This window comes from Melopsittacus undulatus, chromosome 4 (genome assembly GCF_012275295.1).
Source record: "Melopsittacus undulatus isolate bMelUnd1 chromosome 4, bMelUnd1.mat.Z, whole genome shotgun sequence".
In the NCBI taxonomy this organism is placed as follows: domain Eukaryota; kingdom Metazoa; phylum Chordata; class Aves; order Psittaciformes; family Psittaculidae; genus Melopsittacus; species Melopsittacus undulatus.
In genome coordinates, this window is record NC_047530.1 from 56,085,502 (window position 1) to 56,111,786 (window position 26,285).

Consider the following 26,285-nt stretch of genomic DNA (forward strand, 5'->3'; position numbering starts at 1 on the left):
TTTCTAGTATCCCTAATAGCCAGTTGCAATTACTGGGAAGAATGTATTTTGTTACTACTTTGATGAGATGAGATGTACAATATTGACCAAGTGGTCTCACTGATGTTATCACTAATCTAAAAGATAAGATAAGGTGCTCATTACTTATTCTTTGCTCACATGGAAAGTACCATTTCCCAGGTCAAATGGGTTACTTATCACCTCCTTTGAGGACTATAGCTGTACTTCTAATAAAATTAACAAAAAGACATCTCAGATATCACTGTATAAAATGACAACTTGGGCAGGCAAAACGAGCAAAATTCCAGAAGGTAGCTTCTTGTACCTCTACAGAGACAGGAGACAGAACTGTGAACTGAGCCTAACAGCAAAGGGAGAAGAAATCCCATGTGGATTTACACACACATGAACACGTGTGTGTAGATATATAAATGTATGTATCTACATGCATATATGTTTATTTGTGTGTGCACGCATTTATAATCTACAAGTCCTAAGTATGCAAAAAGAATACGTGATCTATCTTTTTGGCTTTTTCCCCTATATCCTGCTGTCCAGGTGTAAGCTGTGAAACACATTCATGTTCCTTAGAAAGGGAAGTGTTGAACCAGGCAGCTCTGTGCTGTTGCAGTTATCACTCCACTGAAAATGAGCAACAAATTCAAATAACAGAGGCCGTGTCTGATTCTGGATTTTTCTGGGTTTTCTTTCCTTAGTTCCCTCCTCCACAGTCTCACCTCTCTCCCACCCTTCCCTGCTTACCATAAAGTTATGATGCCCTTAACTATGATAATAAATGGAATTCCCAGATTATTATTTTAGAGGCTTAAATGATTCTCAGTGGTTTTTATGTGCTTAGCACTTATACAAAGAGGCTTTTTCATATGTCTTCCAGCAAATACAGAAATAGGCTTGGAGTCAGAATTCATTTTAAGTTTCAACAGATAGTCACATTTATTTCCAAAGATTTCCTTCTTTTCCCCAATTTCACTTTAGCATTACTCTACACACCCATCTATAAACCTGTACCTATCGCAGCAAGCAGAATATCTCCATCCTTAGAGTCATTTTTCTAAAAACATATATACTTGAACAATGCTCCCTGTACAAAATTCTAAATACATGTAAGAGTGAGACTGCTGGAACCTTGTATCTCTTCTGCATGTTATTTATTTCCACTAGAAAGCTAAGAGCTTCCTAGTGCTGTCAGTATGGTCAATTTTATATTGGATATTTTTCTCTATATAGATGCGTAGCTATTTGCCTTTTCTTCGCTGTAATGCCATATGGACAGAAATCATTGAGTCACCAGATCATACATTTATTTTTATGATATATTATGCTCTTTGGTGTCGTGTTGACATCTAATTGATGTTGGTTTTGCTTTTTTTTTTGTCTTTGTTTTGTTTCTTGGTTTCAATAAAAAGAGAATTTAAAAAAGGCTGTAGAGTGATGACTTAAGGCACTGACAGACATGAACATAGCATGCATCTCTTTTATGATGTGCTGCTGAGTAATTGGGTATATATCTAGCTTTAGATAACATATAGGAGACCTCTGAATTTTTACTGTATAGTGAAGTATTTATATAAGCCTAGCCTATAACCTTAAAAGAACTTTTTTTTCTCTAGCAAGTATATACTGAACATGTTTTCAATAAGGGCTTAACCCATGATTTAAGAGTCAATAAAGAAAGGTTTTCCATAAAGAAATGAGAAAGCAACAATAGAACTAAAATACAACATACCAAAGATTAAATACGCTCCATCAGCACAACAGTGTCTTTGTACAGTAAAGAGCAGAAAGGGATGATTAATAGTAACATGGTATGTATGTCAAAAGAAAAATACATGCAATTTAGACAAAGTACACACTTATTAACAGAGAACATCATTTACAGTTATTCATATGGGAGGAAGGCAAGGATGAAACTAGCAGAGAATGTATTTCACAATATGAAGTCACATTCATCCTGGTTCAGGGTTCCCCCCCCCACCACTACAGCTGCAAAATAAAAATTACTGGTGAAATGCTTGCTGGAGTAAAATTAATGCATAAGTGCCCAGTGACTTCAGCAAAATCAGTTTTTCACTCAAAGTACTTTAAGGTGCAGCTTTACTAGGCAGACGTCTTAGATCACCAACAGGAATGGGTCCACATTTCCTCCCTGTTCCTGCAGTTCCTGCAGTGCACCCACCCCAACAGCCTCTACTCCAACCATCCTTTCAAAAGAGGGACTGAGGCTACAGACCCACTCTCACTCATCCTTCTTCTGAATGGTCAGTAACAGGGTCAAATATTAGGGCTCTTCCAGGTGGCTTTACCAGGCACTGGGTTTGGGCAGAGTGGGGAGGGAGAGAGAGAAGAAGGGAAGGACTCAGCACGTTGAAATGAACACAGAAACCAGGTTAAGCTTAGACCAGTGAAAGGCAAATTAACGTGCCCAACAAACTGAGTATCTGCTCAGCACCTCCTCTGTATTTGCCAGAAATGCCATAAAAATGACCAGGAGGTGTCCCAGCAATGTACCATTTCAGCCTGCTAGCAACACTGGGATTCACCTTCCACAAAGAATTACAGCTACAGCCAAATACGTCTAAAACGAGGCAAAATACAAGACAGAAAGAAAATTACCATTTCATGCTGCATACAAGTAACACTCTGCCCCTCTACTCTGCTCTTGTGAGACCTCACTTGGAGTATTGTGTGCAGGTCTGGTGTCCTTAGCATAAGAAAGACATGGAACTGTTGGAACAAGTCCAGAGGAGGCCATAAGGATGATCAGGGGACTGGAGCACCTCCTGTATGAAGACAGGCTGAGAAAGTTGGGGCTGTTCAGCCTGGAGAAGGCTGCATGGAGACCTCATAGCAGCCTTCCAGTATCTGAAGGGGGCCTATAAGGATGCTGGAGATGGACTCTTCATTAGGGACTGTAGTGATAGGACAAGGGGTAATGGGTTCAAACTTAAACAGGGGAAGTTTGGATTGGATATAAGGAAGAAATTCTTTACTGTTAGGGTGGTGAGGCACTGGAATGGGTTGCCCAGGGAAGCTGTGAATGCTCCATCCCTGGCAGTGTTCAAGGCCAGGTTGGACAAAGCCTTGGGTGACATGGTTTAGTGTGAGGTGTCCCTGCCCATGGCAGGGGGGCTGGAACTAGATGATCTTAAGGTCCTTTCCAACCCTAACTATTCTATGATTCTATGATTCTATTTTCATATGCTAAAAACCACTATAGGATAGCTCCATAAACACTGCCCACAGTACTCTAATATTTTGAAATAAACCAACACAAAATAAATACGGATTTAAAAGAAAGGCAACAAAGGTAAATTTTAAATTAAGGGAGTTTGGAGAAAGTGTAAATTAAGAGAAATTTTAAAACATAAATGTTCAAAATTAATTCCAGAAATTGCTACCACACCTACTTTGCATACATAATTACACACAAAATGGGAACAAGGAACAGAAAGAAAATAGGGTTATAATTCCATCAATAATTATTTGGAGAAGATGAAAATTTTTCTTGTCTCACTCTCCTGATATACTCTATCAGCAGATAGCAGACAGGGAATTACAGCCTATAATTCACAATACACATGATTTTAGTGAACATCAGATATAAAACAAAGTTAAAGTGGTAGATCTGAAATATGCATCTCAAAACAAAATCTTCTTAAAACAAAATCAGAACAAAATCTTCTTCAAGAACATTCTTAACCACCTCCCAAAATCCCAAACTGTCCCTAACATATTTTGATTTTGGGCTAATCTACTCTACGTGACCTTTGCAGAATGATTCTTCGCAACTCTGGCAAGTTTCTTCATCTGTTAGTTTTGTTAGATGAATGACTCCTTCCATTTTCCAGGAAGTTCTCAGAATCTTTGTATTATAGGGCTACTGTTGCCAGAACTCATTGAGCTCTTGCTGTGTTCACAAATTTAAATGCGAAAGCCAGAAATAAACTTATACCTCATTCAAGATAGTACATGCAAGCATACAGAAGCATACAAATTATTTCAATAATATACATTACAGCAACAAAAGGAATGACATCAGAAACCTTTATTAGCATTAGACAAGAGCCTCAACTCTTAAATCATTAACCCACACAATTTCGCTTTTCATAAACTCCCTTTAATTTCTTTGCCTATTAAATCCAACTGTCATACAAGTTGGTGTTAGATGCACCATGATGTCACACAGAAATCCACCCATCCGGTTTAAACCATATTATCCTGCCATAACATACCAGATGGCAGTGCACTGGAGCACCACAGAGACCTACACCTTGCTCAAATGGCCACCCATCCTGATACTCCTACAATTTTTACCTCCAGTCATCAACTGTCTTCAGAATTTTACACCTTTTGAAAACAGGTCCTTCTACACCTTCTAACTAATCTTCAAGTCTGTGTGCTGTAGGACATGGATGCAAACATTTAAACAGAACGTGTAATCCTAAAAGACAGCATGAAAAAAAAAAATCACCAGAAAGGTAATGAATAAAGAGAACTTAAAATTGAACTCGGCATTACCACTTCCTAAATCCATAGGTGGGAAACAACACTTCACCTTTATAAATATGTCATACCACTTCTCTCTGTTAATGAGAGAATGAGAAGATATGAAGAAGTCAAGGACATACATGAGTGAAAGTGGTGAAAGGAGGGAGAATCCTTCTAACTGCATTATGGATAGTGTCAATAAAAGTTAATTAACATCTCCACACACCCCCAAATCCCAGCCAAATATATAAATTATTTGCAGTATTATTATCACTCTAGCAAGATTACATTTGTTCTATTAACAATCCATTCTTTGTAATTCTAAGAACTATGAAGTAAATGATGATTGTCACACAAACATACATCTAAATTGTAAACAATGCTCTCAGTAAAAAGTACAGAAGTTTTTGTGAAAGTTTTGAGGAGGTTATCTGGTTTTAAGACTGTCATACTTTTAAGGAAATGTAGATTGACTTAAAGTAAACATTGCAGGAGGGAGCTCATGCTCTAGGCTTCACCAAGCAATCAGCAAGGCATCTGACACGCTACAGAAAACCTGCAAAATCCAGCAAATAAATCATGTAACACCCATTCAGTATCCTACAAAGCACACAGTGGGGAGCTGACACATTATTAACTGACTGTAATTTTCACAAACTGTAACATACTAAGAGCTTTATGACATACACATGGTGAAATATATTTTTATACATTATAAATGCACACGGGTCTAAAGCATGTTAATCAAGATACTTCAATTAAATCATTGGGTTATGTTTGTTTTCAAGTTAGCAGCATCAAAAAATGTTGAGTATTACAGTAAGCTTTGTGAAACACCTCCATCTCAAGACTTTAACAAAACCATCTTGATGCTGCAGTACTAGTGTGTAACACAACAAAAGGACTGAATTTGAGCAAAAGAGAAGTTAACTTTGGGACAGGTTACTGTCCCAGAGCAGTGCTTCCCTTGAATATGAGCTTTTACATCAAATTATATTTTATATAAACTTGCTGAAAGTCTCCTCTTTCAACAAAAACAAATCCACAGGGGACAATGCAGGTTCCAAGGAGGCCTTAATGCTGTCCAGAATGAAAGAACTGAAGATGATACAACACAGACTTTAGATTTTGACCAAAACATCTTTCTTTTTGCCTTGTTGAAGATTTATACAACTTTACAGATGCAAACCTCACCTGCCTCTTTCAGGAACAAGAAAAAGCAGTTCTGAAAATGACAGAACACCAGCTTTTGAAGCTTGACATTGTTCTGCCACACAGATTAATAACTTGAGGTACCAAAGGTTCGTGGTAGAAAATGGCATTTTGCCAACTCTCATTACTGCCTGCCAACCTGTAGATAATCTCCTCATACTGTACTTCATCTGATACTTTCACATTTACAACCCTTTACAATACTCAGCAGTTTCTATTTAAATGAAATACAAGCAAAAAAAAATAAACCTAAAGTAAAAAACACAGGCTAGATGTGAAAGCTGAGAGCATTTTACTCCCTATTGTCCATTATTCTTTACTGTATCATTCTCCTTCTGCATGTAGGCCAAAAAAATAAATCCAGTGTAAACACAAAAGGCAAATATCTTTTGAAGGCCAGGCAAATATTTGAAAAGCAAAAAAGAGATTCTGCTTTTATCTCTAGATCACCCTGCAATTTAATGGTTACTGGAGCAGGGTTTCTTTTTCCCTTTCTTTCTTGTTTTTTCCTTTTCTCTTTATTTCAGGGGATGCAGCAGGGGTAGGTCCACATTTCATAGCTCATAGAATGGTTATCAACCCGTTAACTATAACAATGGGATAACAAAGGTCGGATAACTATTTCGTGTTTGTTATGGAGCAGAGAGGAAAATTGGCACTATCAGAAGGCTAGAAGATAACAAACCAATGTATTAAAAATGTTGATCCAACATTATTTTTAAACCATGAAAATTATGTGCATGACCTTGTAATGTGATGCCATTTACAAGCAAAGTCCATTCCATGGACTAGAGAGAAAGACTTAAGCCCTCAGCTATGCCAACAGTATTAAATACTACCCACAACATAAGAAAAAAGAGTATATGGAACTGATTTCAAAAAGTTGTTAGGTAGGATAAAGTTCTTGAAACCAAACTAGAATAGAAGCACCTTTTTTTGTCCCTCTATTACTGGCCCATGGTGCTCAGGTCACTACTGAACACAAATGTACAAGTGTACAATACAGCGGGCTGATGCTCTCAGGCCTCTAGAAAGTCTTTACCGCACATGAATCCCAGCAATGCCTCAAGACAGATACTATTTGGTCCCTTCACTCAGAGTAGGATCATCATATATTGTTGTAAATATATATGAATGCTGCATCAAATGCCTCACTTATCTTGTGAGGAAATAAGACTTTTTGTCTGCTGAGTTCTTCATGGTGTAACATTTCACAAAACACACATTGAAAACAAAAAAACCTGTGTAACTCTATACAATGAGAACCAGTGCTTTCTTAAATTGTTTGGGAAAAAAAGAAAATTAAACCTCAGCAGTAAAATAAAGCCAAGCCATCAATGGCAACATTATTTAAAATACTGATGCATTAAGGTAAGGGGGTTTTTATAGCAACAACTACAACGAAAAAGAAAAGTGCCATACACTTTAGTTTATTGCTTACTTAGAGTAGCAAGAACAAGAAGGGAAAAAGTGCAGAATATACTGATCAGAGAAAAAGGAGAGCTCTGCCTTAGGGCTCTATAATAAAATACGTGTTAAGTCTTAGTCTCTGCATAAGAAACAGTATTAAGTATAGATACCACAACGTAAAACATTCAGCGTAAAAAGTTAGCTTGGGAGAGTGAAATTTGCTACATCAAAAAGCCACCATTTGGTAGTTTGCCCCAAAGTCAGTTTCTGTTTTAAGGCAAATGGTGTAATCAATGGCAAAAGTGAGTCTCACTCAGTTATCCACACTCTTAGATGTTCTTCTCCTATATAAATAAAATTTCCTGAGAATTAAATGTGTACATTTAGGTTCTTCATTCTATATTTCTATATTGCATCTTATACTCATCAACAGCTGACATACGATGTAAATTCTAGGATGCTTTTTGTTGCATGATTTTTGACCTCCAAATGTTCTTCTAAACACTAATATAAAATAATTGCATAACAAAGGATTACATTTCTCTACATTTTCAACTATATTTCTCTGTGTAATTACAGACTGATAGAGGTTATTTAAGGGCCATCTGATCTAAGACTTTTAAAAACATGTATGAACAAATATATTTCAGAAAAGTCACTCAGAATATAAACAACAAGAAGTGACTTTGGGGTCGATCACCTATCCACTGACTTCAAGGGTCTAAGAAAATGTTTTATATATGTTCAAGCTGTAAAGTATGTGTACTTTATTATCTTTTATTTGACAGAAAAGTGATAACACTCCTAACTAAAGAGGCTTGATCAGCAAAGTAAGATTAATACTAGAAAACAGAGTTAATACTTGCTTACTCTTGTATCAAACATTTATAGATAAAAGCTATAAAAAAATTTAATTCCTTGCTAGCATTAAAAAAAAGATAGCTAAGCACCTGAAAGCTATTGTGGTTAGGTTTATTTTCAGTTTTCACAATATAACATCACTTTAAAATATTATGGTATTCTACAGGAGAAGGCACAGAAACAATGAGAAAAGTAATTATGTTCTAGACTACCACATGAATCTGGGGCACCAGTCCATCATGGTGATATTTATCAAGATCCTGAGCGTGGTACTACTAGAGATACTGCCAAGAAACTGATTTTCTTATGCCTTTTCCCTTGAAGCCCTTGAAAAAAAGACAAAAAAAAAACCCAACAAATTGGCAAAGAACATTGATAAGATTTCTATAATCTATAAAAGCAATTTTATAAGTATTTTAAGTTATAAATATCTTAGGTAATAAGTAAACATGCATAATGTCTAATTCTCTATCTGTTTAATATTAGAATCCCCAACAGTACCAGGCAGAACACTGGGATGCTCACAGGTGCATTGCTATCCTCGAACCGAAGCATACATTTCATAAATAAAACTGCTAACATCAGGCTGGAAGAATCATAAGCATTCTAATCCACTACTGATTTTATTAACTAATTCTCAATATTTTTGCTTATTCCTCTAAATTTTAGAACACCATCTCTGAAAGTAGAATGATATATTAGAAGGACAACAGGTATAAGGAAGTGTGAAGGTTTGTGGCTAATATTAATATGATAATTATATAGGGCATGACTATGCACATGAACATAAATGACCAACAGACAGATCCATGTGTGCATTTGTGTTCATATATGCAAATACAAGTACATATTTGCATATGTAGAAATACATCTAACAGACAAAATGGACTTGTATGTGTTTGTGTGCACGCTCACAAATACACATACATAAATATGTGGATAAAAATACCTATAACCTGCATACGTTGTCTAGGAAGACACACATATACCTAATATGGAAGGAATTCACTAAGTTCATTGTTACTAATAAGGACTACAATAACTTATGTATTGTATCATATTGCAAGATCACAATAGTTGTGTCACAAATTTTCTAAAGCATGGATCACTTCCTAGTCTGGGCATAAAAAACACAGTACGGGTTCATGAAGCAATCTATCTTTTGGTAACAAATTTGATTTTTTCTTTCAATTACTTTCTGTGTGGTTCAGTCTCTCTAGACTTGGCTGGTATCAGTCAACCTTTTTTGCATGCTTTCAATAATTTATGAAGATGTATTCAGGCATACAGACATTTCTTAAACTAAAACAGTTGCTGCACTGCTGGAGCTGCAGAAGTAACATCAGAACATTACAACTGATTAATTGAAATTCTGCTAAATATTAGTTATGTTTCACTAGTAAAGGTGAAATGAAGTACCATTCTTAAATATGCCTCTACACTACTGGAAGTGTGACAGCAATTTTGCTTCTGTGACTTCTATGATCATCTACCACCTAAGGTATGTTGATTGTATCCTTAAAGGCTAATAATGCAGTAGTGCAAAAAAAAATACAGGAAAAGGGTCAATAATTTATTTTCTGGCACCAAGCTTCCTTTCTAATTTATTCTCTGAAAACATCAATTTTAGGAAAATGGGAAAATAACATTTCTTGTGCAATGCAGAAATTATTATTATTGATAATAGCACATGAAGTAGTCACTTCTTACTCTGTCTTTGCTTGCTACAAACAGCTAAAAGCAGACAGCAGAAGATAGGAGGCATAGTAACTCTGGAATATGTGTCACATCTGTAGGGTGCAGGGGAGAATAACCCTAATTAACCCATACACTAACTTCAGAACTATATCACAATAGCTCAAAGCAGAATCTGATCTTCTTAGAAGCAAAAAGCTGCTATCACTGATTATTGTTGTAGTTGACTTTGACATCAATTCAAAAACTTTGCTCTTTTTTTTTTAAATAGGACGTCTAGGCAAGTATGCACTGAATGCCTGGATCTGAATCCTGACAAGCAAGGGAGGCTTATTATTCTCTTTCTTATAACACAGCAGTTCCATTCCTATATAGCAATTTAAAACAAAACAATGTTTCTCTCCTGCAGGGTTTTCTTTGGCTTTTTCATTGAACACCACTCTAGATTAGTAATCAGGTTTACCAGTTGTCACAGGGTCACTAGCAGCTTTGTTTTCCCTCAAAACTGTGCTCTGTAACGTGATGATAGCATTAAATGGGCTACAGCTGATGGGAAAAGTAGAGAAAAGAAAGAATAATCAAAAACATACTAAAAATACTGCTTTCAAAGAAAAAGCAGTCTATGAAAAATCACGGGCAAGATTCAGCATAAACACTAGTAAACCATATATATTGCCTCAATAAATGCTAAAAGCTTACCCCAGTAAAGCAAGAACAAAGATATTTGTGATTTAGCTCAATTTTTTCATGGAAAAATTGGGATGTATGCTTATACATACTGCTTTTTTAAAATCCAAGTTAATAGGGAAGCAGAACAAATGTCTCTAAATTGGAATTAAGTAAGTACGGTCAAGATGAAAACTGTTTTGAGAAAAATGCACATAAACAGGATTTGCCCACTTCAATTCTCACTAAGGTTTAAATAGTAAAATGACAAGAAAGTAGCACATTCACATAAACTACTAAATGACAGACAAACTGCTACATACTGTTTATATTATCCATCCCTGTGCAGAGGTGGAAAGGCCAAAAGGATGCCATGGAATAGTAGTGGCATCTGTGCACGATAGCTGCTGATGAAGTGCCCAGCTTTGGCCTTCTCCCAGAGCAAAGGAGTTTCATTGGTTTGACCTATTTAAGCAGAGGCTGTTCTGAACACCATTTGCCTCCTACATTGAACACCTGCAGATCACAATCTCATCACTCTGCTTAGTAAAACAGACCCATTTGTGGGACAACAGTCAATCCACAGTCTTTTGACTCTCACAAACTTGGGTGAATACATTTAGAGCAAAGTTGCTGTGGGCTTTGCTTGGTTGATTGGGGGGGTGCTACAATTAAAACATCTGATCTAAAGCACCTGGAATAATAACTGCACAAATACTTATTTGTACTATCTTTGGAAGAAGTACCAACAGATTCTCCTCTAGCAGCTATAAAAATACAACCAAATCCTGTGTAGTAAAGACAGTCAGAGGATTACATTTTGCAGTTCTGTGGATGTTATGTACTATCATCCACTACTATCACAGAACTGTATTCAGATGGTGAAAAATTACATGCTTGATTGCTCCAGGATTTAGTAGCTGAAAATAAAGTAATAGGTCTTCAAGAAATACCCTGCTTCATGAGTATGTCTTTAAAAAAAAACTATTGGGATATGTTGGATGTAATAAAGAACACACGTAACTCCTACTTCTGATGTGGAAAAAAAGGAACGAAAATGTTTTCCTCTAGCAGCAGCACATGATTTAATTAACTCTTCAAGCTCTTCTCTCATTACAGCTGTTTAAAATACAATTATTTTTCCCAAGACAGTAAAAATGCTAGTTCCAAAGGCAAAACGAAGTCTTACAAGGCTTCTCTATATTATCAGACACAGATCAAGTGGTAACAAATACCTATGTACCTAACTGGCATTTCTGAAAAACATGGAACACTTAGCAGCTTGTGCAGAAACCAAACCCCACAGGACACTACGCCTGTTTTATTCAGGTGTTTAGACTAGGTAGTTTTTTGGTTTGGGCTTTTTTTTCAGTTCAAATATTTTACAATTTATTTTCTTCTAGGGCAGTTCTAATGTTTCTATATTCTCTCTTTAATATCTTGTAGAGATAGGCACCTATATGAAAAGTCATGAATTTGCCCTGGATTTATTCTTTTTTCAGGACACAACCTTGTAATTTTACATCTGACCACTCTAAGCTGCTGCTGTTCCATAAGGACTCTGTAAAAGCCAGAGTTGCTCATGAGCTCTTTTGGCAGTCTAGCAGCCTGAAGCACAGCTAAGCACCAGCTGCACCATATTTATCTACTTGTTTATGAAAGAGTTTCTCCCTCATTGTGTGGATAACTGACCTTAACCATAGCTAATAAGACATGAGGTTCCTTGAACTATGCAACTTTACACTGAATCTTATAAAATACTTTAGTGTTATCCATATAGCCTCACTGAGCTCCTAATGAGCTGGAACATGTTCTCTCTCCAATACTATCATCATAGACAAGGTGTGGTCCAAGGAACAAAAATAACCCGGCCCAACCTTTGCTTTGGCCATCTGCTTCTGTAGACAAGCTTCTTTCTGGCTACCACCAGGTTTTCATAAAGAAGAGAATCAACCAACTTACTGATATTTGTGCTCTGCCCCTCCCATCATTGCATCTTGCTGTCCCAACCATGCAGGGAGAGGAATGGCTTGCTTGCTGCAGGCTGACTGCTCCAGAAGCCTCCCCTAAACTGCAGCTATTTCCAGATATATGTCTAGTTTATCAGAGACCTCTGGAAATTCATCACTTCCCAACCTTAAGCCTTTAAACAAGCTTTGAGCTACAAAGGCTGGGAGTCTGTGTCGAAGAAAATGCAACTGTTTTACTTAACCTAAAAGCCCCACTCACTCAAACTAGTTCCACTGAATCAGATGATGTTCTTATCAATCTACCCCAGACACATACAACTTTTTCTCCTTCCCCCCCCCCCCCTTTTTTTTTTAAGCACACAAATGAGAAGTTAAAACTGACACAAAAGCAAGGATCATGTCAGCTGTAGAGCCATGCTGAACTAACTTGCAGGGGTCATTTTTCATGTGTTCCACTATGACTTGTTGAATTTGAAATGAGTCACTAATGAGCACAAAAAAGACAGTTTCTTCTTGATATGTTTTATTTCCATTTTTTATGTAAGAATATTCTTTTTATCACAGTTGATTTAAATTATAATAATAACAGCTAATTTATACTGGCTTACAGTTGGGGGGCTCAAGGCTGTTTTTTTTTTCAGTTGCAGGTAGTTTGATAATTTAGGATTCTGCCAAAAGCTAATACTTACAATATATTCTAATATGGTTATTAAAGTCTGTCTGTCGAACCAGAGAGCTCAGATGTCAATGACATATACATACAAAATACAAGAAATCCTGACATGCTGCTTCAAAATCTAAACAATTTGTCTAATTTCTGGGTTAATACACAAGGAAGTAATACAAATGCCTTAATCATTCCAAATAAGCATACAGTGAGTTTCATTTCGTTGGGTTTCTTTTTTCCCCCAACAGCACTACACTGATGATGTCGCAAGCAGAGCATTCCAAAGAGTCACTCGTGCAGGAAAACAGTTAAGCTAAACTCAAGTTGCCAGCTCTTTTCTAATTTTAAGTTTAGCTTTCCCATTTTGAAGCGAACATTCTCCTCCAATACTAGTTAAAAGAGCTTATCTAATTTAACTTTCATTTTTTTCCTTAAACATCTGGGAAATTTCATTTCTCTAATCAGTTTCTTACTTTCCTCCACTAATTACAATCTTGTTTTTTCTACGTATATCATTTCCTGTGTGATAATTTTTTCATCATTAGTTTTCTTGCTCTTTATATATTTCCTAGATGCTGGTGTTCAAATTCAGACAAAGCAGCTTATTTGTGTGGACCCCATTCTCTTTCAAATACTCAGATAAAATATGCCACAAGAAGTTATTTGCCTCTCTGTATATATGAATATTCAGCACAGCTTCCAAAATCCCACCATTTGTTGCCCTGTTAGCTACATCATCAGCAAATTCTAGGATTTTAATTTACTCTAACATGATGAGCCACCCTTCAGAAAAATTGGCCACCAGCTGTCTCTCTCCTCGAGTAGGCCAAAGTCACACGCAAGACAATGAAGCCTGTCAGACAAATGCCACTTCTCTGTTTCACTTTCCTCACTGCCTCTGCTTCCCTCCTTTCTATTTCTCCTTTGCCCCTAGGCTGTATCTTAATCGCATTCTCAAAATCAAAAGGTTTCTTCCTTTCTGTATGGCTCGTGAAATGTTACTACATAGAACTAAATTGCTACAGAGGCTCAGCCTTCGGATTTGGATTGCTTTCAGCTTTTATCACTATTTTCATACTTGTAACACCACAGTCCCTTTTATGTAGCTTTCAGGCTATTTCATTGATATAAGCAAAAATCTGGAGAAAGTAAACTCTTTTCACCAAGACAGGTACTGTAGTAACATCATATGCATATTGAATCCCATTCTACAAGCAAATCAGGACTTTATATTTAAATGCTAATTTCAGTAACAGCATACAACTTAGGGAAAGTCATTAAATACTGTATACAGACTTGCTCATTTCTACAGCATTAGGCCACTAGTTAAGATTTTACACACATCATATAATAAACTAAATAGTGAAGACTACATTGAAAAAATAAATGTTTGTCACACCTATTGATTAGTGTCAGCAGCACAAACAGACAAATTTGAAAGTTTACCCAAAGACAAGAGCTTTGAGTCTTCAGAAAATTACCAAAATTATAAGAGGATTATGTTCAACTGATCTAATGGTTTGGTTTGCATTTCTCTATATAAACACAGTGGTGTGTTTACCAAACATCCATTTCCTTCTAACCCCAGATCACAGACTTTTGAAACCCCACCAAAAAAAAGTTTTTTAACGAACACAAATGTGTCCACAATATCAAAACAAATTGAATAAATCATTCATACAGTGTGAAAACTGAAGTCTAATAACTGAACGAAACAGCTCAACAACATAAAAGTTCCTGTAAACCTCCACATATGTTCAGGCACAACTAAAGACAGACTTACTTAATATATTAGATTGTAATTGCAGAGAACTCTTCAGGTTTTGCCATCAGTTCTCACACATAACCACAAACAAGTAAAGAATTGTTAAGACATTTCACTGCTACATACACTTGATAGCTTAGAAATATATCTTCTTACCAAAGTTAAAGCACAATTTTAATTTCTTTCATTCATTTGAGGAACCTGAGGAACAGCATATGCTGTTTCATTTGCAGATAGTTCCAAGTAAATCAACAAAGATTCTTTTAAAACTAAAATCTCTTACCAAAAAAAAAAAGCAAACAGCAAAAAACAAACAAAACCCAAAACAAAACAGAAAGAAAAGGCTTATTTCTTTGAGAAGATGTCTAGCTTACCTGACTTTGCCATTCCACACCGACAGCCTGAACAATATTATCAGTTCTTCAGGTACTAATTCTTGCTAACTGGAAGGATATTTTCTCTCTTGCTGGATTAATAATCAACTTTCCTGATAGTTCATTTGTAATTCTCTGCTGGTTAACCCTTTGCAGGGCTCCCATTTTGAACTAAGCAGCCTCCAATGTTCAGTTCATTTTAATGCAAAAATAACAAAACATATGAAGTACATACATGACAATTAAGTAGCAATCTAAAGAGAAAGTTGAAGAATAGATTATCTTAAAAAGCTAAAAGCTCATAAATGGTTAAAAGACTAGTTTCTCTCTTAAAAACTCTACTTACTAAACCTAGGAGCCAGTAAACCAATGCGTCAACAAACTGAAAGCTGTAAAGTCCAATGGCTCATAGGACAGCATACTCCCATGAAGCTACTGCTCAACCTCTCATCTTCGGTGTGTGTTTAAATATAACACACGCTTGCTGAATTCTGAAAATAACATCTTTTATTACTGAATAGTGTGCTGAGAAATTGCCGCAGTTATCAGTTAGTGCAAGGCTGTCCATCTGTGTTGTCAGAAAGCAAGAGCAAGAGTGGCCAGGAGTAAAAATGAGATAAGAGAGGCCCAGAATAGCTAAAAAAGGGGAGTTCAAATAAGGTCAAAACAGTTTAAGATGAGATACCTAACAATTATATGTAATTTTGTATTTCAAAGTTAGTAGTAGAAAACTGAATCCATTTTATCAGTTTCATCAGAATTCAAAACATTTTGGCAGCTCTGTTGCGAAATGAGTAAAAAGATTATAAAGCCAGCCCTGTAAAGAGGTGTAGAGATCTAGTATAGGAGGGTGAAACATTCTGGAAATCCTGACCTGAAGAAACTAGTCTTTGTTTGGGGGATATATAAGTTGGACCTTGGGAAGGGCTATGACTGGGAAAAATAAATTTATTGCATAGATACTGAGGCATAGTGCTGCAAAATGGAGTAATCATAAGAAAGGGGTTTTTTCTCTCTTTTTTCTTTTTTTTTTTTCCTTCTGGAAGGCAGTGACTCAGGGCTTTCCTGATAAATTTTGCTACAGCTGTTTTATTAGATACTACTGCAGTACATTTGTTTTTTCCTTAGACAAAGAGACAAAGTATCCAAAAGTTACTGCATAGCACAGAAGGGACTATCTATTTCCCTTTGCATAACAGTAGTCCTATAGCAAATTTATTTTCATACAACCATAGGTCTCTGCTGTCTGTCTACTGCTCTCTCTCTTCAGCAGCACCTAATACAGTTTGCTGCAAACTTTCTGTAATATGTGCTGTAAAATTTATAGTAAAATGCTATGAAGTGTTGAAGCAAATTTATTTCATATTTATAGTTAATTTTATTGTGTGTGTATTTAAAGGAAAACCTTTTAAGAACACCAAGAATGTGAGAAAACCTCAACAACTAATTTTACTGTTGGGCATCACATCAGTGGTACTCCTGGGGGCTCCTCTTCATGGGAAGAAAGCTTAAGCAACATTTTCTAACACATTGGATTGCTTCCCAGAGATGTGATGGCCTACAGAGGCAGTTCTGAACAAAGCAGGCTGGAACAGTAAGTCAGTAAACAACCTCTTTCAGAGGATGGTCACAAATAAGTGCAACTTTGTTTAATAAAGGCAAATTCTCTTTTGTTCTTTAAAAGGTGCATTATCTTTTTCTCCTGTTCCACCTGACTAAACCAGTGGTATCTCTTCTATCACCTGACTGAGTGGTTGGCTGGAAATAATGGGACAGAACAATCCACTATTGTTATAGAGACAATGACCTTTCATCTTTCCTATCCTCCAATGGTTACTCCTAACAACTAAAACTACACCCGTTAGGCTGAATTCCAGATTGTCATAAAAAGCCCTCTCCTTTCAAAACAAAACCAATTTTTACACCAAGGTGGGGGAGAAACACAGGTCCATTGTTCCGGCACAGATGGAAGTTAGAGTTACTAAGGCAACAGCTCTAATCCCCCTTTTTACCACCTTTTTCACATCATTGGCCTATCAAGTGTGCTACCTTTTAACTCATAAGCTCAAAAGCTGGTAGTCTAACTGACTGCCCTAATTAGCTACGATTTTCACAGTACAGACAACATGATGAGCTAATCGAAATTTGCAAAATAATGACGTACCTCCAGCAAATATTCCTCCTTCTGAGGCCCAGTCTTAGAATAACAATAATGAGACCATTATTAGAGGAGGGCATTAAAATGCTGCACTGCTGCTAAACAGAGAACTTAATTGTTCTGGTCTTGTCCATTGAATCAACAACCTATTGTTGTGGACTTGAAAAATAAAGGACTGGAGAATGGGTGCCATAATGATTGGTCTGTGCTGCCATACCAGCACTCTGTAGAATTGTTTTCCTTTTGAAACTCTTGATGGACTAGTAGTTTTGTTTAAAAGTAATATAAAAGGCAATTGTCTGGATAAAAAGTCCTATTTATTGAAATCTTTAGAAGCAGTTGCATTGATTTGTCCATGACCCCCAAGATAAAAACATAGGGACCATAATAATGCTATTTGTAGAGACCACTGCCTGTAGTGACACTAGATAACACTGTGCTGTCTAGCTACTGCAAAAGGAAGGCAGGCACTTCCTTTGCAGACAGAAATAATGACGGAAGGTCACATAGTGGACAGACCCAATTCATCTGTAAAAAGGAAGATGTTTTATTTTAAAAAATTAAGGAAAAAGAGACTATATAATTGGTAATAATTTAGAATTCTGAGTTTAGATCAAAATGATAAAAGTAGGCCTAAGTCAGTCACAACACAGGACTATTGGTTAGTTAGCTAGATATTAAAAATTACATACTCTATTTTTAATTCACTTCCTCTATAGAATTATACCCTAAGCTTTGGAGTTTGAAAGCTAATACACCTTGAGATGTAGTGACTCAGTTGATATAAACTGTAGCTTACTGTTAGCTCTGGATAGTCTTGGGGGAAGAGATCCCTAAAATCTCTGGAATATCTTATAAACTTGCAAAGGGGCGTTAACTGTCAGTAAAATATACAGCTTTTCCCAAAATGTTTAAGATTAACATGATCTTAAGAAAAAAAATATTCTCCCATATGAAAAAGCATAGTTTTATTATATTGAATAATTCCTAATTAACACTGTCTTGGATTCCCTTCTTAGCTTTCATTGCAATTGAAAACATACAAGCAGTAACAGATATGCACTGTATTTTTACACTGTTTTAATTAAGAGAAATTAAAATTGTGGTTTATTGTATTTTGTACAGTTACCTCTCATGATGCATCTTTCTGCATACAAATTGCTCAAAACAGGGCTATGACTCTATGTTAATATAAACAACCAGAAACAAGAGAATCTGGGCCCATTGGTACTTTGCTATTTAGTTCAATGGCAAAAAGTTTAAGTTTTAAATTTTTCTTATTCTTATCAACATATTGTAAATCAAAATGGGGGAAAAAAAAATGAAAAGGAAAGAAAGGAAAAAAAAGTTAAAGGTTAACCCAAAAGGTATTTCCAGCAGCCCTTAGAACTGCTTGCATAATGTCAAGTTGTCTTGCATGTATTCACACAACACATTTTCTTTAAACTTGGGGTCTTTTCTTTTGTAAATGGAAAAATGCCTAATATAAAGAAGTATTAAATTGTAAATAAGACCTCTTGCTTCATTCAATCTATGCTTTGCTTCATTTATCTTCATCTTGTTAGGCTAAATTAATTAACAATCTCTGTGTTGCACACTTTCTCTTTTCATTACATCAAATAATGGCCTGGATATGGGAGAAAAACCTCACCACAGGGATCTTGAAACACTACCTTGAGGAAGACTCTCTTACATATGTATTGCTTTAGCAGTATTAACTAGCTAGATGCTACAACATTTATGAAACGGATTCTTCATCACTTTAAATAATTACCCTGATTTTGTGAGAAATAAAAATACTTTAAAGGAATCAAAGGCTTGCAACAGATCAGGTTTACAGTTTCTGAGCCACAAGTACTAAAAGAAAGAAAGTACCTAAAATCATTAATAGTTTTACTCAATGCTTGATTTAATATAAAAAACATGAAACTTGAATACAATGTCTGGCTCTGACCAACTGTATATAGAGTCCCAAACACATTAATGTGTCAAATTATTTAAACCAAGTTGCCATACCACTTGTCTGTCAATGTTCTGTATATAATTAATTGGATGTCTGGAACAGTTTCATTGGTAAATCTGGTTATTTTGATAACATAATGGAGAGCAATGTGCTAAACTATTAGGCAAGTTTTCTTCCTTTAACCTACATTATGGCATCTAGAGCAAAAGGACAAAACAGTAAAGCCTTTTTTAATCTCACTCTGATCAAACAACCCTTTCTCCAATCACAGCTTTGTGCGTGATATCTTTCTGCTAGTGTTTCTTATTTAATTAAAACAGACACTGACAGAAGGACATGGATTAGGACTGTAATGATGCATTTACTTAGATTAATCGGAGGCTCCTTTTGGAGTAATGGCTTAAACAAAGAACAAAAGGAAATTGTTATGAAACAGCCTTTTATCCCAGGCAAAGGTCAAATTATGAGGTTTTTAATTTTGTCAGCCTCTGTTATATTGGGCCTTGGTACTGGAACATGAGAAGTGCTTCTCTCCCCCTCTTTCTCAAGCCAAGCCAGTTATTATAATACAGCCATTAAAGCTGCAAATTAAAATGTCTGATTTTAAAACAGGTTGCTTAGCTTTCAAAACCCTCTAATTAGCATGTTGTGCATTGTTATGAAGGAAAAAAACCTAAAATGCTAATGACCTGCTGCCAGGTGACCACGCTGCTGTGCAAAATAATACAGACCCTTTCAAGTAGTAGTAATAATGATAATAATACCCAGCTCTTATGAATTATCCAGCTCCAGGTCTACCCCGCACCACATGTGCTTAAAGAAACAAGCATGCATCCAGCCAAAGATCAGAGTTCAGCAGTCAACATGAGATTGTTGTATGTTAACTGGAAAGAAATCTGTGCCCATTCAGACACTGTAGGGAAAGAAAAAACATTTGAAAGCACCATGGGCCAGGTGACACTTGGACCAGGCACAGAGAAAAGCACAGAAGGGAAAATTCTTACCCTCTCAGACAGAAACTACAGATACACTTGTGTAAATCTCCAAAAAGCCAGCCCCAGCTTGCTGTGATTCTGCTTCTGTGCTTTTTTTACACCAAGGCAATAATGCACTAGAAGGTCCCAAACACGGGTATGTTTTTGCCCTTTCCCAGTTCACCATTCATCACAACAAGTTTACTGAACACACTACATTAAGCTAGACCTGCTAAAGCTCAAAACTTTTCCACAAGTCTTGTGATATTTTCATAAAATATGTTCCAGGATACTGATAATGTGACTTCAAAGACTCAGACCAAATAGAAAACGTTTTTGTAAACCTCATGGTACTTGAAGGTCTGCTTTTTTGAATACTTGTGTTTTAGCAAACTTACTCAGTTCACACAAGATTTCCCAGTGACAAAATGTAACAGAAGTGCCTTCTTTTTCTGAAATCATAGCTGCAACAACATTCATTAGTCTTTTGCAGCACAAACACCGCACACAGACCCAGTCCTTCTGCAGTCAGAGAATCCACATCTCTGGCAAGCTGAAATGTCACACAGTACTCAGAATCACACCATGTGATATCAACGAAGAAGCAAAACCTTGCTGACAGTATGAATGTTGAATCCAAACAACAGCAGCAGAGGCTGCTGTTCAGCACAGCAAATAATACCTTCCTAACAAGTCCAGAATAATTAGCTGGGCAGTCAAGATTAACCCCACTTGACCTATTTTTTACCAACAGATAAGGAAAAAAAAGGCTTTCTCTGTAACTTGATGTCCCTGCCACAAAGATCCCTCCAGACATACCAGCACAGTGTGACAGCGTTCTTCCTAGGTCACGGTAGTAGGAAGTTGGATGAGATGCTGAAAAGCTGTGCTAGCCTCGACGTCTGCTCATTCACAGAAGTCTCCCCCCCTTTCAAGTGATCGTGATCTCTAATTGACCAGTAAGGGACAAAAATGACTGGAAGAAGGATTTTCAGTCATTTTGAATCCCTTATTGCATTATGTTTTACTCAAACATTTATCAGTCCAGAGACAAGGTTTAGCCAATTATAATATATAAAGTACCATGGGTGTAGTCTCATCTCAAACCCGTGTCAATGGTCTGTATTGCTTGTCTCTATTTTACACATTACAGGCCAGATTACACTGTTGCCACTGTACTCCCTCACAACATAGTCCCAATCCTGAAAAAAACTGCCAACTTGCCCCTGAAAACAGTAACACTACTAAATCTAAGTCACTGAAATGACCTACATAAAAAGGAAAATACACTTACTTGCAAAGATAGCAATTTCAATCCACCCAAATACCTGAACTGCTTAAAAGGTAGTAAATTCTACTAAACAAAATGTTAATAAAATGAACTACATAGTAATATTTTATCTAGTTAAAAAACATCCTGAATTTCACAACAGTCTGCTAAAACTTTGAGATATCACTGCCATCAGCCAGTACTACTATTTATTTATTTGTTTAAACTTAATTTCTGCTCTGCCAAGATCATCACATCTTGAGATAAGAGAACCTATCACAGATACGCATATCAACCACTAGTGTTCCTTGGCTGCCTCTTAGTTGTTATTTGCCCTGAATAAAACCACCTGTGTGAGCCAGAAAACACACTGCTAAATTTACTTCAAATAAAATAAAATAAAATAAAATAAAATAAAATAAAATAAAAAAGTAAAAGAAAGTTAACATCTAATGACAAACAGACTTTGTGCAGTGATAGATGTCTCTATTCTTTACAACTCACAGGAAATTCACAATATGTTCATTTGTGACTGTGCACACACTTTGGAGAGACATCTTGCATGGCTACTTTATTGATATTCGCAATGCAAATATACAGTTTCCCTAAAGTTCTATTTGTTCGTTAAAATATATTAAATATGCCAATGCTCTTTTAGTGAACAAGTAATAAAATCTGCATTAGTATCCTACACAGAACGTGAATTCATGCTTTATGATCAGAGCTGCTTAGATAGCAAATTATCTGCACCATTTCACATTTACTACCTAGAGAGCTGTCCAGGTACAGTCTGTATACAGCCAGCATTAGAACAATCACTGCTTACATGAATACAGTACTTTGTGTCCTGTGGGTTTTGCTGAATACCCGTGTAGTACATAGAAATACATGTAAAAGAACAACATCTAAGTCTTCAGTGTGGGAGTCTAACAAAAGTCAGGCTGGCACAGCAGCACCTGGTGGAAACACTAGTAAAGCAGGCAAATACTCAGCAATCATACTGGTTTGACGCAGAATAAGACATGGACTGGGCTTTGATATGTTATAAGTTCAACTGAGCCCATAACAATACATCTCTGAGTAATGATAGTGCTCTGTCATGTTGATCCTGGAAACTGGTGGCCAATACAGCACAGAAAACACAATCTACTTTCTCATTTCTTTGAATATCACTTTCACAAGCCCAAGCAAAAGTCACAATATGCTCTGCCCTGATGCACAGCAGAATAAACTGTATTTCTAGGAAGAAATATCATCAAGTCATTGAGATGCCATGCATAATAATGTAAACAGATTTGACCCAAAGACATGAAAAAAAGGAAATTTGGTTCCTTATAACTGTACTTATAGTCCCACAGATTAGTGTGCTATATTTATATTTATATGACTGAATCTGTCAAATATGGAATTATATATAGAGAACTATACATACATAATGGAACCCACGAAACTGTCATTCAATGGAACTCAACTGTGTTCTTCGAATTACCAGCTTGTGCCCCCAAACACTAGTACTGATTATACAGAACAGCAATTTTTCTCTATCTTCATACACTGTGAAACAAGAATAGGTTTTATTTCTAAGCACTGGTAAGAGGTCTTTTGGTTTGTCCCATTATGCTCAACCTATCTTAGTTTTTTTCCATGCATCCTTCTCTACAGGTCCTCCACATCCTATTCCACCTGGTCATTCCAGACTGGTATCACTGTATATACAGCTTTGTATATCTGGCAGATGAGTGAAATCAAGGCTCTCTGCTCTTTGGGTTTCCAAAAGAACGCTCTTTTTCAGCCCCAAGAACCACAGGATCCAGCAATTTACATATTTAAACTCAAGTCACTTATTGGACTTCCACATTCACCACTAGAAATTCTTATGACTATTTAACTTTTTGCAACCTTAGTTATCCCATTCTATTCCAAAACTTCATTCCCATCTGATTTGTGATAAAATGTACAAACCAGTTTTCAAATCCCTTATAAATTTCTTATTTGTTTTGAAACTGTTGCCCCTGTGAACACACCATTGAACTTTTGACCTAACTTCTTAAATTCGCATTGCAATTGGAGTTTTCATATTTTCATATCTGCTTATTTTTTAGTCCTGAAGATAAACTACATAAATGATGGAACAAAAAGTACACAAGTAGTCAATTCCACTCTTCTGGCTATTATCACTTGATTTCAGTAACTGATGGGGCTATTATATCCTAAATTGTCCTCTGCAAAGGAATACTTATCTGTGCAATTCATCACTGATTTTATACTGTCAGAAATTAAGTTGATAAACTACTATTTCATACTGTATGTAATAGAAAAACCACCTATACGTTTTCAAGCGCAGATAATATACTCAATGAGCATCTCAAAAAAAATGTTTTGCATTCTAGCATGCAAAAGGAGCTTCCACAAATTATGTGAAAATTTCACCCCAGTTAAGTAAAAAGAAAATTATCCATATGTGAATTTGGCTTGCATCGCACTTCAGAAAAATAGGCTAGATTTCAAGAGAAATTGGGCCAAATGTAACTGTTGAGGGATTTCAGTTTGTTGGGAGAGCCGAACACAAAACAGCTCATATGAAGAAAGGCATCATGCATATATAATTACAGCATCATACTCACACACAAAGGATAGCCATGTAGTCAAGTTTGCACCTCCTCAAAAAACTAATTCACTACATAACTTCCACTATTCAACTTACAATTTTCCCAGTAGTCAAAATTTCCCAACCAGTATTGCCTAATGAAAGGGGCACACAGAACCACAAGGCTTATTTTTGATGCAGTACCAGGCATGCTAATCACCTTTTTATGCCTTGGTTTACCCCTATGTAAAACTGGAGAACCAAAGCCTTTATAAATCACCTTTCTAAACTGCTCTGAGATGTGCTGATAAAAAGAGAGAATGAGGGAAACTGAATCTCTAAGCAGTCTGAAACAGGTACCACTTCAAAACAAAAGAAAACCAAACAAAAGAATATAAAGGTCTGGGGGGCTGGGCTGGGGTTTTTTTGCCTCTAAGTTGGAGCTTTCAATATCCAATCAGCCAACCATGTCACTGCATTGTTTTGTTATAAAGTGGATCAGAACAGACAAATTAATCAAGTCAGGACAGTGAGTGCACTTTGTTTACATGCTGTATCCTGTACATATCTTTCCCAGGTTCAGAATAAAATCCAGCTCCAGCTGCAACAGCTTTCAGGCTGACAAATCTTTCTGGAGCTGTGCCACACAGTGTTTCAGACCTGGAAGGTGCTGCAAGCAAGCACTTTCACTACACTTCTTAAAACCCCATCTATCAAGTTTTCACACATTAAACATCCCTCCAAAGGTATACCTGTTGCAGTTAATGATATGCACCACCAAATCTTTGAGCACTCATTTCTTCTGCCCATATAATTATCAGGATTTTAAAATTTTCACTTCAAAAGAGTGGAGTTAAAATACATAACCCTATTAAAAAGAAGATACCTTAACTAGAGTATATAGACTCATTTATAGTTCACTCTCAAAGAGTTTAGGGTAATAGATTCTAAAAGTGTGTCCCTTTTGTAATATATTAAGATTTTGGGGTGTATCTTATCTTTACAAAATATGCATTGCTGACACAGCTGAAAGTTCTGTCACACTGATGGAAACTAAAGCAGTTTAGTAAGCAAAGTAATGCAAATAAGTTGAAGCACCTAATTTTTTTAATTCTTGTAATCAGTTCGGCATTCCACCAAGCTAACTTAGCATGGTTATAGATGTCTTGCTCATAATCACAGAGAATGAGCTGCAGAGCTACCTGGTTTCTCCAACATTTATAAAAATATGATTATCCCAAATGGGTTTTGAAAACACAGCTTTACTGACTTTCATATATATATATATATATATGTATATATATATATATAACCTTTATATATGTATGCACATATAATTCTGTGTGTATGCACAGGTATTTACGTAGCAATATATACCTACATGTACAGGTAAATATCAGCAAAATCCTTAGGTTGTGTTCTCAGCCTTTTCTTCAAAACCTTTAGCGCAGATGGAACATGAAGCCATTTCTTTGGTCTGCTCCCTGAAATGGGACACCACAAAGTGCAGGACAGAGCAGGTGTCACAGGTAAGCAGCCTCTTGGAACAGATGCCTCAATAAGAGAGGATGGAGCAGAACTAAGGGGAGGAAAATGAGAACTGCAATAGTCTGGGGACAGCTCAGGAACTCACTGCAAACCCTGGGAACTTCTGCCTAGCATCTTCATTTAATAGGAAACATTGTCAAGCACTTCCTTCTGACAGACTACTTCAAGTAAGAAAAGGGATAAAAAATAAAAATGAAAGAGTTAAACATATAAATTTTAAGGGAGGGTTAAGATAATCATGCATAGAGTGATTATTTCAAATCCTACAGAGATAGTGTTTTGCTTTATTTTTTCCCTCGAGCATGTACCATTTTGTCATAACGAAATGCAGTCAGCCCTCACTTGATAAAATATTTGTGCTGCCATGCAGTTAAACAAACGTTTTTTTCATTTCCTTTAAAACAGCCTCCCACCCATGTTTCTGTAAACGGTGGCCCATCAGTCCAGCTGGATAACATGTACAAGCTGAGCAGTAAAGTTCCCTTTTGCCCCCATTAAAAGGGTCCTTTCCTTATTTCATCAGCCAGAACACATAGGGAAATAATAGGACTCCAAAAATAATGGAGTACATCTGAAAGGAATTGATTCCATCACATCCCCACATTCCACTATAAACCATAGTATCCGACCAGCACTCAGCTGGCCAGCATACAGCT

The 26,285-nt window shown here is 36.4% G+C and overlaps 1 protein-coding gene across 1 annotated transcript in view; it reads right to left on the minus strand.

Annotated features, from left to right (window-relative positions):
• SOX6 (SRY-box transcription factor 6) overlaps positions 1-15,210 on the minus strand; it is a 254,326-nt gene extending 239,116 nt beyond the window's left edge. The window contains exon 1 of the mRNA XM_005153268.3: positions 15,130-15,210. The gene's annotated coding sequence lies outside the window, so the exon portion shown is untranslated. The remainder of the gene's footprint in view (positions 1-15,129) is intronic.
• Between the last annotated feature and the right edge of the window lie 11,075 nt (positions 15,211-26,285).